Below are 12,399 nucleotides of genomic sequence, written 5' to 3' on the forward strand. Positions count from 1 at the left end.
AAGGCGGTTGTGGGAAATGTAGTCAGATGGGTCGAAAGGGCAGAATGAGGCAAGATCGTAAAGTGAGTGTGCAAGAATTGCAAGGAATTTTTGGATTTCATTGATACTATTCAAGGACTCCAAAACATTGGAACAAAATACAATGATATATCAAGATTTACATAATTTAGATAATAATACAAAATAATTTATGAAAAAAGGCCATTATGTATTCCTTTCTTTAAGCTACATGGACGTGAACCATACGGATAATAACAAATGAACTATCTAAAAAAATGTCCAACTGGAATTTTATATAAACTCTTTATCATAGTTTTTTCAGGCAGTCATGACAACAGAAAATAAATGGCCTCAACAAGAATGTTGTATATAATAGATTTCATGTTTTGCAGATTAGTTTTAATAATATAAAACCTTCAACACAACTAATGTTTTCAAAAAACATACTTCCTGAAACATATGTACATAGATCCAAACTAATCCAAACTATGAAGGATCATCATAAAAGGAAAAACTGCTCATTTCAGGTCAAATTGTATAAACCCATAACATCAATTTATTAAGGGTAATTTTATGCAGATTGAAATAAACTATATGGCTGTTCTCATTGATAACCTGTGTATGACAAAGTTTTACTTTGTATACTTATTCTTATTTGAAAAAGAATACCCAACACTTTTACATGTACATACTGCAATTTATATGCCACTAGATGGCAGTATAGATGACATATATCTGACGTATCATAGCGCGACCAAAGTACATTGCATCACAGTAACAACCTTCTCTGACAGCAGCAACTTCCCACCACACTACAAAAGCTTATCAAGAATGGGTCAAGAACAATGACAAAGAGCCCACAGCTTTGATACAATCTCCAAATTTAAAATCCTAATCCAATCGACCATACACTGGAGCAAACCCTGTCCACAGATACTCTACCAAGACACCCACCAACATAGGATCTGTTCTGAACTGTTGTTAGAAAGGTTTAATATTCACCCCACACATAACCGTCTTAGAAAACAGAAAATATTTTGTGTAAACCACTTTATATCAGGTTACTTCTTATGTTAAATAGTAAATACCAGATTAACTGAGTTTTAATGCTCTAAAATAGTTGAAATCCATTAGTACAACGTGGTGTGAAAGTCTGTGTTGACAACTGGTATCTAAATTGCACTAATGGTGCTCCTCAGACAGGTGGATGGTGAAACATCACTTAGTTCGTATTTAGGTTTCATGTTGATTCTGGTGGTGTTTACCTCGACTGAGATTCTGCTGCTGTGGTGCCTGATATTTTTTCAGATTTTACACCACACTTTTAAGTTTCATTCCTCCTTTATGTGCATGGAATATTATATTTACCATTTATAAATGGAATAAATACCATCTTAACTCAAGCAGATGATTTGCCAGTTATGCGTCATTACTGAACACCCACAGGTTTAGAGATATATTATATCTTTAAAACATGCTCTTTAAATAGGGATTTTTGAACTGGGAGGGACCAAGCTGTCAACAAATGATTTCAACTCAATAGGTTATTTTTGAGTAATTTGGGCATTAACTGGCACTCAAATAGTTACTTTTGTAATACTCTATGGGCCAATACTTTGCACTAAAAAGGCATTGTAAAATTATTTGAAATCATAGATAAACAACAATGAACAATGAACAAAGGCCTACCTTTTTTATTTGTTACCGTTTTTTTTTCTTTTTTAGAGAAGACGCTCTGATTGCCTTTTGTTTCTTCATTTTTTTTCTTGAATTGAAATCATCCATCTTTGACACATGTGTAGCAACTATTACTGTACTATGTGAGAGGAAGTGATATTCTAAGATACAAATAACACAAAAGCTTTAAACTTGTGGGAAGATTCGATTGATTTACATTGAAATATTTTCCAATTCTTACAACAGCAAAGTTAAGAGAGAAAAGTGACAAATAATCAGTAACAAACCGAGACATCCCTCCTAGATAAAGGCCAATGAACAATACATGTCTTGCAAAAGTCTGCAATCAAATGAAAAACTATTAAACAATTATCTGTGTGCATTACATTATCTGTTACTGCAAACAACTGTACCTGGTTCAGATTATACAGAAAATTAGGAACATTTAGTGCAAACCTGTCCGTGCTCACCAGGATGTTGATAACAGTCTTTGTCACATCAATTCTGCAGTTAAATCCCGCAGAATACGACCAACCAACCTTTGTGGGTTTTCTCGACATACAAAGGAGGTTTGATTAAATACCAAGACACCCTATGGCGAGACGTTAATGTCGCAAATCTCAAAAATTCTTTGAAAGGTTATAGAGATCACTGTCGAGACCAACAAACTTAATTCAAGATGATATTAATTTGTACTCCCATCCCCACAACTTGCTGTGGCAGCCACGTTGAATGTTTTTGACCCTCAGAGGGAGCGTGTCTATGTTGTCCAGCTGGAGCAGTGAGGTACTCTCAGTAGGTACTCTCTACAAAAATGTCTGAATTGATGATTCAAACATTTTTATAGTTTCATAAGTTTTGTATGGCTGCTTTTATACGATGCCCAGATATAGCATCTTAATTTCTTACTTGGATCCTGTTTGGCCATCTCCAGTCTTTTCTTTATCTCTTTATTTATTGCCTGAACTATATAATTCACAGTTTAAAATAACTGGGCATTGAAAATTACATTAAGCGTGATATTTTGTCTGTGTGCTAAGTGTTTCATGTACAAAGAGTAATACATATGCCGTGATACTGTTATTTGTTGCACAAAGTACACATTCAATTGCAGACTGGAAATGACTTAAAAACGTTCTTGTTGTCAAATGAGTTGTATGAGCTGATGGAAGAAACACAGATCAACATCAATAGGGTTACAATCTTTCACAAAGAATCAGCATTGATGACTTTTTGAGCGTGTGCGGCCTCATGAACAAACTTTGAGGGCAAGGTGTGAAACGTCTAGAAGTTCCTCCTCGCTGTGTCTGGTTTACTGTATGTGCAAGGTCTGCGGTGAGTTTGGTAATGACACTGCAGTAGTTAAGAAAGGCAAAAAGATTCTCACTGTTGAAAGTGGATACAAATGGACTCATCCCCAAGCCTATTGAATTCATCTAAATTTTTACAGCAAATGCTATTTTAAGTCACCTTAACTACATTCTAGTAAGTGCTTATTAGTCTGCAAAAACATAGTTCACTATGACAAAGTTGTTTATTTCTAGTTTGACTTTAACAGTTCCATGTATGAAAATTGTTGGTGACAATCTGGAAACTAAATACTTACCTAATAAGACACCAGTGTGCTATTGAACGGGAATTATGTCACCTTCTATCAACAAGATACTAAAGCAGGAAATTGTGCACCTTGTGAATCAGGATTTTAACGCATATTTAGTTATAAACCAAAATGTATTTTAAACATGTCTAGTATTTTAGGCTGCAATTAGATAAATGCATATGCATTGCTTTGCTTCTGCAGCTTTTGTTCGTTGTATTCTAGATGCTTGTCATTCCAGGAAATGAAAAAAACATGAAGCTTATCACTTACACCCCCAACAAGTAGTTTTTTTCTCCTTCAACAAGAATCGCTCAGAAGATCTTTTATGGTTCAGTCATGTGTCAATCTAAGAGACGCTTCCTCTATTTTTTGGCCATTGGTAAGATGCATTTTCAGTATTTTACTCTTTTTACAGAGTAAAAGAGCAGAACGAGTAAGAGAAAAGGGAAATGTTTTAAAGATCATTGTTACTCTTTAAGTAATAGAATCAGAAAAAAGTATGTTTTTTGACATTAGATATTTTTCTCCTTTACAGTTACTCATACCTCCGTCTCACTTTCAGATGCTGCAGGTTAGTCAGTTAACAAAATTATTATTACATGTTAAACTTTTAAACTTTTAAATAATATTACAGAAATAACGCATGATTCCTTCTTTTCTTAGATGATGATGTCAGATTGCTTACGCCATGCTATGGAAGACTTGAAATCAAATACAACAACACCTGGGGAGCGGTCTGTGATGATAACTGGTCTCTCAATGATACCGAGGTGGTTTGCAAACAGTTGGACTGTGGTACAGCACTGGAGGCTTCTCAATTACCTCGCCATGGTCAAGGAAATGGAACAATCTGGCATGGTGATGTTAATTGTTCTGGAAGTGAAACATTTCTAAGTCAATGTTTGGACAATAACTTTGGGAAACAGAGCTGTGGACGTAATAGCGACGTAGGTGTAGTCTGCTTAGGTGAGTAACATGTTAAGTCATAGCTTGTTGTGGTTTAAACTCCAAGTGCAATAATTGTATCCTCTCTATTTCTACACTGTGACTTTGTTAGTCAATGACTATTTGGTGCTGAAACTTTTTGCAGTCATGCTTTGCGGGATATCATTGATTCAATATGAATCAGTTCACACTTCTACTCTCAACAGAAATTTGCTGCAGATAAAGCAGGATGACTTAAAGAATCCAACAAAAGATCATCCAAAACAGTCCAGGAAATGATGAGTTAGGGAAAGCACGAACTGATCATATAGACATTCAGAGACGGGTAAACAGATAAAAATAGAAAAGCAGCATGAACACTTAAGAACTGGCAAGATACAAATGGTGACAGAGGAGACAATTATATGGGAAGGCATGCAAAAGAAGGTAAAACCAGCATTACATATGAGGGAGTATGTTGGTACAGATTCTCAATTATCCAGGTCATGGTAAAGCTGGAAGCTTGAAAAGCTTATGATTACATCTGAGAGAAGATATCCGTCAAAGAAACAGCTTTATTTCTTGTTAAACATATAAGAAATCTTGTTGCATGTCTTGCCTTGAGCTAGGGTTGTTTGTTAAAGCAACACGAGACAAGTTTGTGAACCTTAAAACTATGTACGTCTGACTTATTTGGAAGTATTAAAAAGAGTTGAAATCTATTGCAACAGCAACTGCAGAGGAGAGCAACACTCACTATCAGAAACAACATGATGTGATCTGGCTAAAATAATTGAATTTATCATCAGTGCCTGTCATATGTAGCTAAAAAGTCAAATGAGCAAGTAATTACTTTATTTCTGAGTATTCAAGGAGTAGCTCTGCACCCCGATCCCTGACAAGTATCTTTTCTTTTGTCTGTTTTGAGCTGCCACACTGAAGGCAGTCTGAAATGATGGCTGGGTATGTCCCAGCCCTACACTGTTTTCAGAAATGCATAGCTTCTTTATTTTAACTTCCCTCTTTTTTATGCAGGGTCAGTGCAGCAGCAGCAGCCAATCATCACCCTGACATCTCCTAATGGAGGACTGGTCTGGAACAACGAAGTTGCAGAGGTCATATGGGGTTACAGCTTTGTTATCACTTGCTTCACCAACTTTAACTACACTCAAGGTCATTTCATCCTCATCTTCTCTGATGCCAACAAAACCGAGCCAGCAGTCAACAAGTCAGCCTCGTTTCACTTCCCTTTTGCCAAATATAAAGACCAAGGCGACTACAGATGTGCATATGAAATAACGCTGCCATCCAGGAAGTTCCAGTCTAACAAGTCGGAGCCAGTCCATGTCATCATTGCATGTAAGAAAACTGTGCAACTCAATTTTTTGCAAAATGTCATCAGCAATTGCATGAGGACTAATGATTCACTGGTTTGAGTACAACTTGATTTAGTTTATAGTGTTTGTTGTTGCAGTTGATACAAAATTATCGTAAATAACATGAATACATAAGCTCTGGTTTTCTACATTAGGGAATAATTGTGAGAAGAGTTTAGCTGATGGCATTCAAGATTATCAAGATAAAAGTGGTTTTTTTTTAATGATAAAAATGATGGAGAGACTATGGTTGGTTTTAAAACGTTTTAATTGAATGATAAATTAATTTGTTGTCTCATGATCTCAGCTCGTATATCCATTGTAACAATGCAAACAGGAAGTGACTCACAGCATGGTGCAAATTTACCAAACTATAGTTGTAAACCTTTTGTCTTCTAGTGCCTTTGATAGTGCTGATCACTTCTGTAACCAGTGGAATCCTATCGCTACTGGTGGCAGTCTTCTTGGTGGTTTGTCTGGTCGTCAGGAGGAGACGACAATTTAAACGGCCTGAGACCGTGGTCCAAACTGAAAGTCTGTGTTCACCAGTACACACATTTACAGATAAATGTTTCAGTTTTTTTATAATATGGAAGGAATTGTGTACGTTTTAAGTTTGAGGTTCAGATATTTATGATAAATATTTTGGTCAATTGTTGTTTCAGTGGCTGTCACAAACTCTTATGAAGGGGATGAGGAGGACGAGGAAGAGAGGGACTATGTGAACATTGAGCAAATGGACAACACAAGACAGATGAACCCAGCAGGAGGAATGGAGGAGGATTCTTATTCTAATGATTATGAGAATGTGGAGTGTGATGATCATGATCATTCTAAGGTCATGGAGGTTTCTGTTTATGTAGATGACAGCAGGGAGGAAAATGAAGACGAAGAGGACACCAGTGAAGATGAAAATGATTATGTAAACTTAGCAGAGTCAGTTGCTGAAGACAATTTAGACATTTATGGAGAAGAGCAGGACTTTTATTCAAATATTTAGTTTTTAATTAATCTTAAAGGGGAAGATGACTGCTGGAATAGGCTCCAGCCCCCCCCCCCCCCCCCCCGCGACCCGATTGTCGGATTAAGCGGGTATAGAGAATGGATGGATGAATAAAGGTATATGAGTCTGAATTCTGTGTCCAGATTAAAGGGGAAATTTGTTTGTTTTTTTTAAACCTGGACCTTATTTCTAGCATAAAATACGTTCATCTGCTCACTGATAACAGTTTGGTGAAAGTCGGCGTCCTTCGGAAGATATTCAGATTATTCTAGATCCACGTATACCCATATAACGGGACTGACAGCTATGAGCAACAGTACACGTTCATTCATTCACTTTAGAGAGAGTATTGTCCTGTTCTTTCACATTATATGGATATACACGGATCTCGAGCAATCTAAATAGCGTCCAAATGATGCCGACTTTCGCCAAACTGTTATCAGTGAGCAGATGAACGTATTTTATGCTAGAAATAAGGTCCAGGTTTAAAAAAAACAACCTTCCCCTTTAATCTGGACACGGAATTCAGACTCATATATCCATTCTCTATACCCGCTTAATCTGACAATCGGGTTGCGGGGGGTCTGGAGCCTATCCCAGCGGTCATCGTGCGAGCGGCAGGGTACACCCTGGACAGGTCACCAGTCCATCACAGGGCCACACAGAGACAAACGGGACAAACAACCACACACGCTTACATTCACTCCTAAGGACAATTTAGAGTCACCAATTAACCTAACATGCATGTTTTTGGACAGTGGGAGGAAGCCGGAGTACCCGGAGAGAACCCACGCAGACACAGGGAGAACATGCAAACTCCACACAGAGTTGAGCCTGGAACCCTCTTGCTGCGAGGCGACAGTGCTAACCACCACACCACCATGCAGCCTACCATCAGTCATACTATATTTATATGTGCTCAAATATTCTTTAAAACACGAGAGTAGGTGATGTCTCTCAGAAACCATAACCACAGCTCCAATTCCTCTTCTCCTTAAACTCGTAAAGATCCTTACGTACTTTCAAGTTACTGTCACATCTCTCTCATCAGTGTAGACTTGAAATACTTATCTAACTTATGCATGGAGAATAATGACATACAAGTCTCTGTACTCTGTTCAAGATAAATTATTCTCTATTGTTTTTAACTGTGGTTTGGTCATAATTTAAGAGAGGATGTGTTAATCTTGAATGCAACTGAAATGCAATTGAAAAACATATAACATGTTAATAAATCATTCTGACATGAGAGAAAACACATCATTGTTGATGTCATCATTTCCCTCTTCTTTTCAGAACTATAATGTTGTGACAGGCCCCACGGCTGAGGCCTCTGACATATTGCTATTATCATTATGACAGTACAAAAGTCACATAAGCGACTGTGTTAGTGTCATTATCAATGGTTTTTTACCTGTTATTCTCATTCTGTGCAATGTGACCAAATGTCTTCACTTTTGTCTCTTTTTTTGTATTGTGGTTTGCTCAGATGCAATGTTTGCAAACCAAAGCTGTGCTGCTATTTTCTTCCTCCTGACAACTCTTGTAAAGAAGTCACACCAGATGTGTTTCCTGTAAGCATTCTGACTCGATCACATGCCCATTAAAAGGGTAAGGGTGTTAACTTGTCAGAGTCGGGGATGGGCTCTGTCTTGGGGAAGGATGTGATATCTTGTACTGATGAAGTGTATAATGGTGCCTTACATCAGGCTCAAAGTGTGGTTGAGCCGGGTATAGAGTCTGGAACTTCCCCTTTTCTTTCTTGTGAGATACTCATTAACGCTCAGGAAAGGGACCCATCATTAGCTAAATGTTTTGTTGCCGCAACTGAGGTTGATGGTTCCACTAGTAATAAGAAACAATAATTTTTCTATTGAAAATGGTTTGAAAAACAAACTGGGTATAACTAAAAATATTTTTTGGCCAGCAATAAAGGCGGACGTAGTACGGTTTTGTAGCAATTATCACACTTGCCAAAAAGGGGGAAAACCGAACCAAGTGGTGCCCCCTGCCCCACTACGTCCTATCCCTGCTACTGGTGAACTGTTTGATCATGTCCTTGTAGATTGTGTTGGTCCTTTGCCAAAAACAAAAGCAGGTAATCAGCTTTTGCTGACCATAATATATGTGTCCACTAGGTTTCCCAAAGCGATACCCCTATGGAGAACTACCACAGCAAACATTACCAAAGCAAGTATTGCCATGACACAGCTAAGAACTGGGATTTTTTTGTTTGCGATGCCAAGCAGGAATCCTTGGGTTCCAATCCAGCTGGCCTTGTGTTTGGCCATGATGTGCGAGGCCCACTAAAAGTGCTCAAGGAGAGTTTTCTGAGGGGATATGCTCCAAAGACTGACCTGGTGGGTTTTGTGACAAAGTGTAAAAAAAAAAATAAATAAAAATCGATGGCAACATGCTACATTGTTAGAGAAGAAGCTGCCTGTGTGTTTCAGGCCAACATGAAAAGATGATTTGATAAAAAAGCTGTGAGATGAAAATTCCAGCCTGTGGACAAAGTCCTTGTGTTGCTACCCATCCCTAGATCAGCCCTAAAACATTATAAAGTTGAGGCAAGGTGGATCTTCTCGGGGGGTGGGTAGGAGAAAGGAGAGCATGTGACATTTGGTGTTTGAGGCTGGCCCAGCCCAAGGTGTGGAGAAAGTCCTTTGGTGTCCTCTTCGGTAGCAGTTTAGTGTCAGGGCTTCAGGACTCAGGACACAGATGCAGGGTCAGTTCGGATTCAAAGAGGTTTATTTTATATAAACAGAGCACAGCAAGGCAGGGCAGGATGAGGATATCCTCACAGAGCAAAAGAAAGAGGCTGTGAAACTCCTAGAGCGCTCTCCACAATAACTATTGGCTGAGGATGAGCGAAGCTATGAAAAGTTACAAACATAAACCGCTCCGCTCTGGGAGGAAAACAAAGGGCTCTTTAAATTGAACAAAACAAAGACACGCTCTCCTAATGAGGCGGATTTAACAAAGGACGCGCTCTTACAAAACAGAGGCACTATAAAACTTTAACCGTAAACCTCGGCACAATATCTTTCAATAAACGAAAACCGCAAACCTCTCCGCCAGGGGAGGAACTATGAAACTTACAAATGAATAACTCTCAAAAAACGGAGGAACCAAAACAAAGCTATGAAACTTACCGTTTTAATAATTACAAAAACAATGACTTTGAAAACTTACAACAAAGATAGCTCTGAAGGAGGATCGCTCGACTTCAGGCTCGAGGAAACTACGGCTGTGGATACAATGGTGCAAGACAAGGCTGGTAATGAAGCTCGGAAACGGAGACAACATACTGGCACAAGACAAGGGAAACGCAGACTATTTGAGAACATAAGGGACCAAGGGGAACAGGTGGATAAACTTGGGAAACAGGGAAGACAATCAGACACTTGACACGGGAGGAAGGGCAAGATACCTGAAACGAGAGGGATAAGTTAGTGATTTTTCAAAATAAAAACAAGAAATGACAAGACAAAGACATGAAACAGAATGTAAATCGTGACATTTAGTGAGTTTGGTGCCACCTGTGTGTGTGTGTGTTGCAGCAGCAGAAGTTAGTGAGGAGGTTGCTGATTACCCATGAGTCGTGAGGGCGTGTAGGCCATGAGGGGGTTCTCTCTCCTTCATATAGGTTGGTTCTGGGTTGTGACCCTTCTTATTGGTTCTTGTGAAAATAGAGGCGTGGTCACCTCTTGATGTTAACTCCATTTATAATAAAAGCTTATTACTTTCACCATACTGATCTGTTTGATTTCCTTCATTCTTCCCAGCTATATACATTGTTGCTCCCCCCCTCTCCCCTTTATCTGATGCCACAGCCCATACTTATTACTGCATAATAGATGACAATTACTTTTTTAAGGGCACATGCTTTGAATACTGGTGTAATTGCTGACTGACACAAACTCCAAAGAGGCACCACTCAAGTCTATAGATAAATTTACAATGGAGTATTTATTTAACAGGTTTTAAAAGTATGTGCTGCCAACGCTCAAAAATATTCCAGAAAGAAATGTTAACCAACTTGCTCTGCTGTAATCAGCTGCTCTTGGACCTCAAGAGTAAGAAGTACGGAGGCATTTCATTGTTCCTGGGTAACATTTGAAGGTATGTTTATATGTTGTTTAATGTTGTTTAGCAGTTTGTGCCTGAGCAGCTTGTTATTCAGAAAACTAAAATAACTAAAATAAAAGGAGGCTCCTTCAACCAGCTAAAATGCAGGGCAGGACTTGTTTGTGTCATACAGAGTAAGGTTAGGCAAGTTTATTTGTAGAGCACAATTTGTACACAAAGCAATTCAAAGTGCTTTACAGCTACATAAAATCACAAAAGACAAATAAAATCATTCCATAAAGCATAAAAATAATCATTCATTCATTAAATTAAATGCAAAAAGTGCAGATAAAATAATCTCATTTGTCATATGCACAGCTAAACAGAACTGTTTTCAGCCTGGATTTAAACATTGTCAGAGTTGAGGCCTGTTTCACGTCTTCTGGAAGACTGTTCCAGGTTTTAGAAGCATAAACCTGAAACGTAGCCTCACCTTGTTCAGTCCTCACTCTGGGCACCAGCAGGAGATGCCCCAGTTCACTTCTCAGAGTCCCAGTTGGTTCATATGAGTCTAACATGTACTTTGGCGCTAGACCATGAAGAGATTTGTACACGAGCAGAGCTGTTTTAAAGTCTATTCTCTGAGCGACAGGAAGCCAGTGCAGAGACCTGAGCACTGGACTAATATGCTCATATTTCCTGGTTCTAGTCAGGACTCGAGCAGCAGGTTCTGGATGTACTGCAGCTGTCTTACAGCCCGTTTAGAGCCCAGTGAGAAAACTGTTACAGTAGTCTAATCTACTGGAGACAAATGCATAGATTAGTCTTTCTAAATCTGGTTTAGATGCTATTAGAAGGCTACATCTGTCATGGTTTCACTTCTGTATTGTGTTAACATTCTGATGTTCCTCCTCAACACTCAAAAGCCATTCTGAATTCTAACTAAACATTGCTGTTTCCTTAAAGATTGAGTTTAATGTTAATCTGTCATATTGAACAGATAAACTGTTGTTCTTCAGGGCCTCTGCTTCATCACAGCTAATTAAAGAGTAAATAACAGATAAAGTAGGATTACCACTTTTATGTGATGAAAATAGATTCATGATTTATTTTTACTAATTGTGGGTTAATGTGCCTTTATTTACCTCGGGTTGCACAGGGAGCAACCTTTGGTCAGAGGCATTCTGGGAGAGAAACGGAAAAACGTCTGTCTTAACTTTCTCTCTTTCACCTGCTTGAACAGATAACGTTCCTGTTACACTGATCTTAGACACTGGGAGACATAACACCATGTCTCAATTTAAACTTTAGGAGGTTTGCATCAATATCTAAACAACTGTAAACAACTGTGTTAACTGCATTCATTCTGTTGCACCAGAAATGAATGACAAGTAAGTGTGTGACAGATGAATTACTTTTAGCAAAAAGTAGTATACTTGAAGTTAATTTTTTTAAGTATGCTTGAGTATAAGTATAGAAAGTATACTACGGACAATGTACTTGTAGTGTACTAGAAAGTATACTAATTTGATACTTCCTCGGACTAAATTGGAATATTTTAAGTTTACAAAAGTACACTCATCTATATACTTCTAGTGTACTAGTTATATACTTCCAGTTCACATTTTAGTTTCTTGAAGTCTACTTTAAGTATACATACGAACTTAGGATGACTAAAACTAGAAAAAATAATTATTCTTTCTAGTATTACTTTGCATATTCCTTGTAGCATGGTATTTATATTTATG

The sequence above is a fragment of the Leuresthes tenuis genome, unplaced genomic scaffold (assembly GCF_036924035.1).
Source record: "Leuresthes tenuis unplaced genomic scaffold, fLeuTen1.0.hap1 SCAF_19, whole genome shotgun sequence".
Taxonomy (NCBI): domain Eukaryota; kingdom Metazoa; phylum Chordata; class Actinopteri; order Atheriniformes; family Atherinopsidae; genus Leuresthes; species Leuresthes tenuis.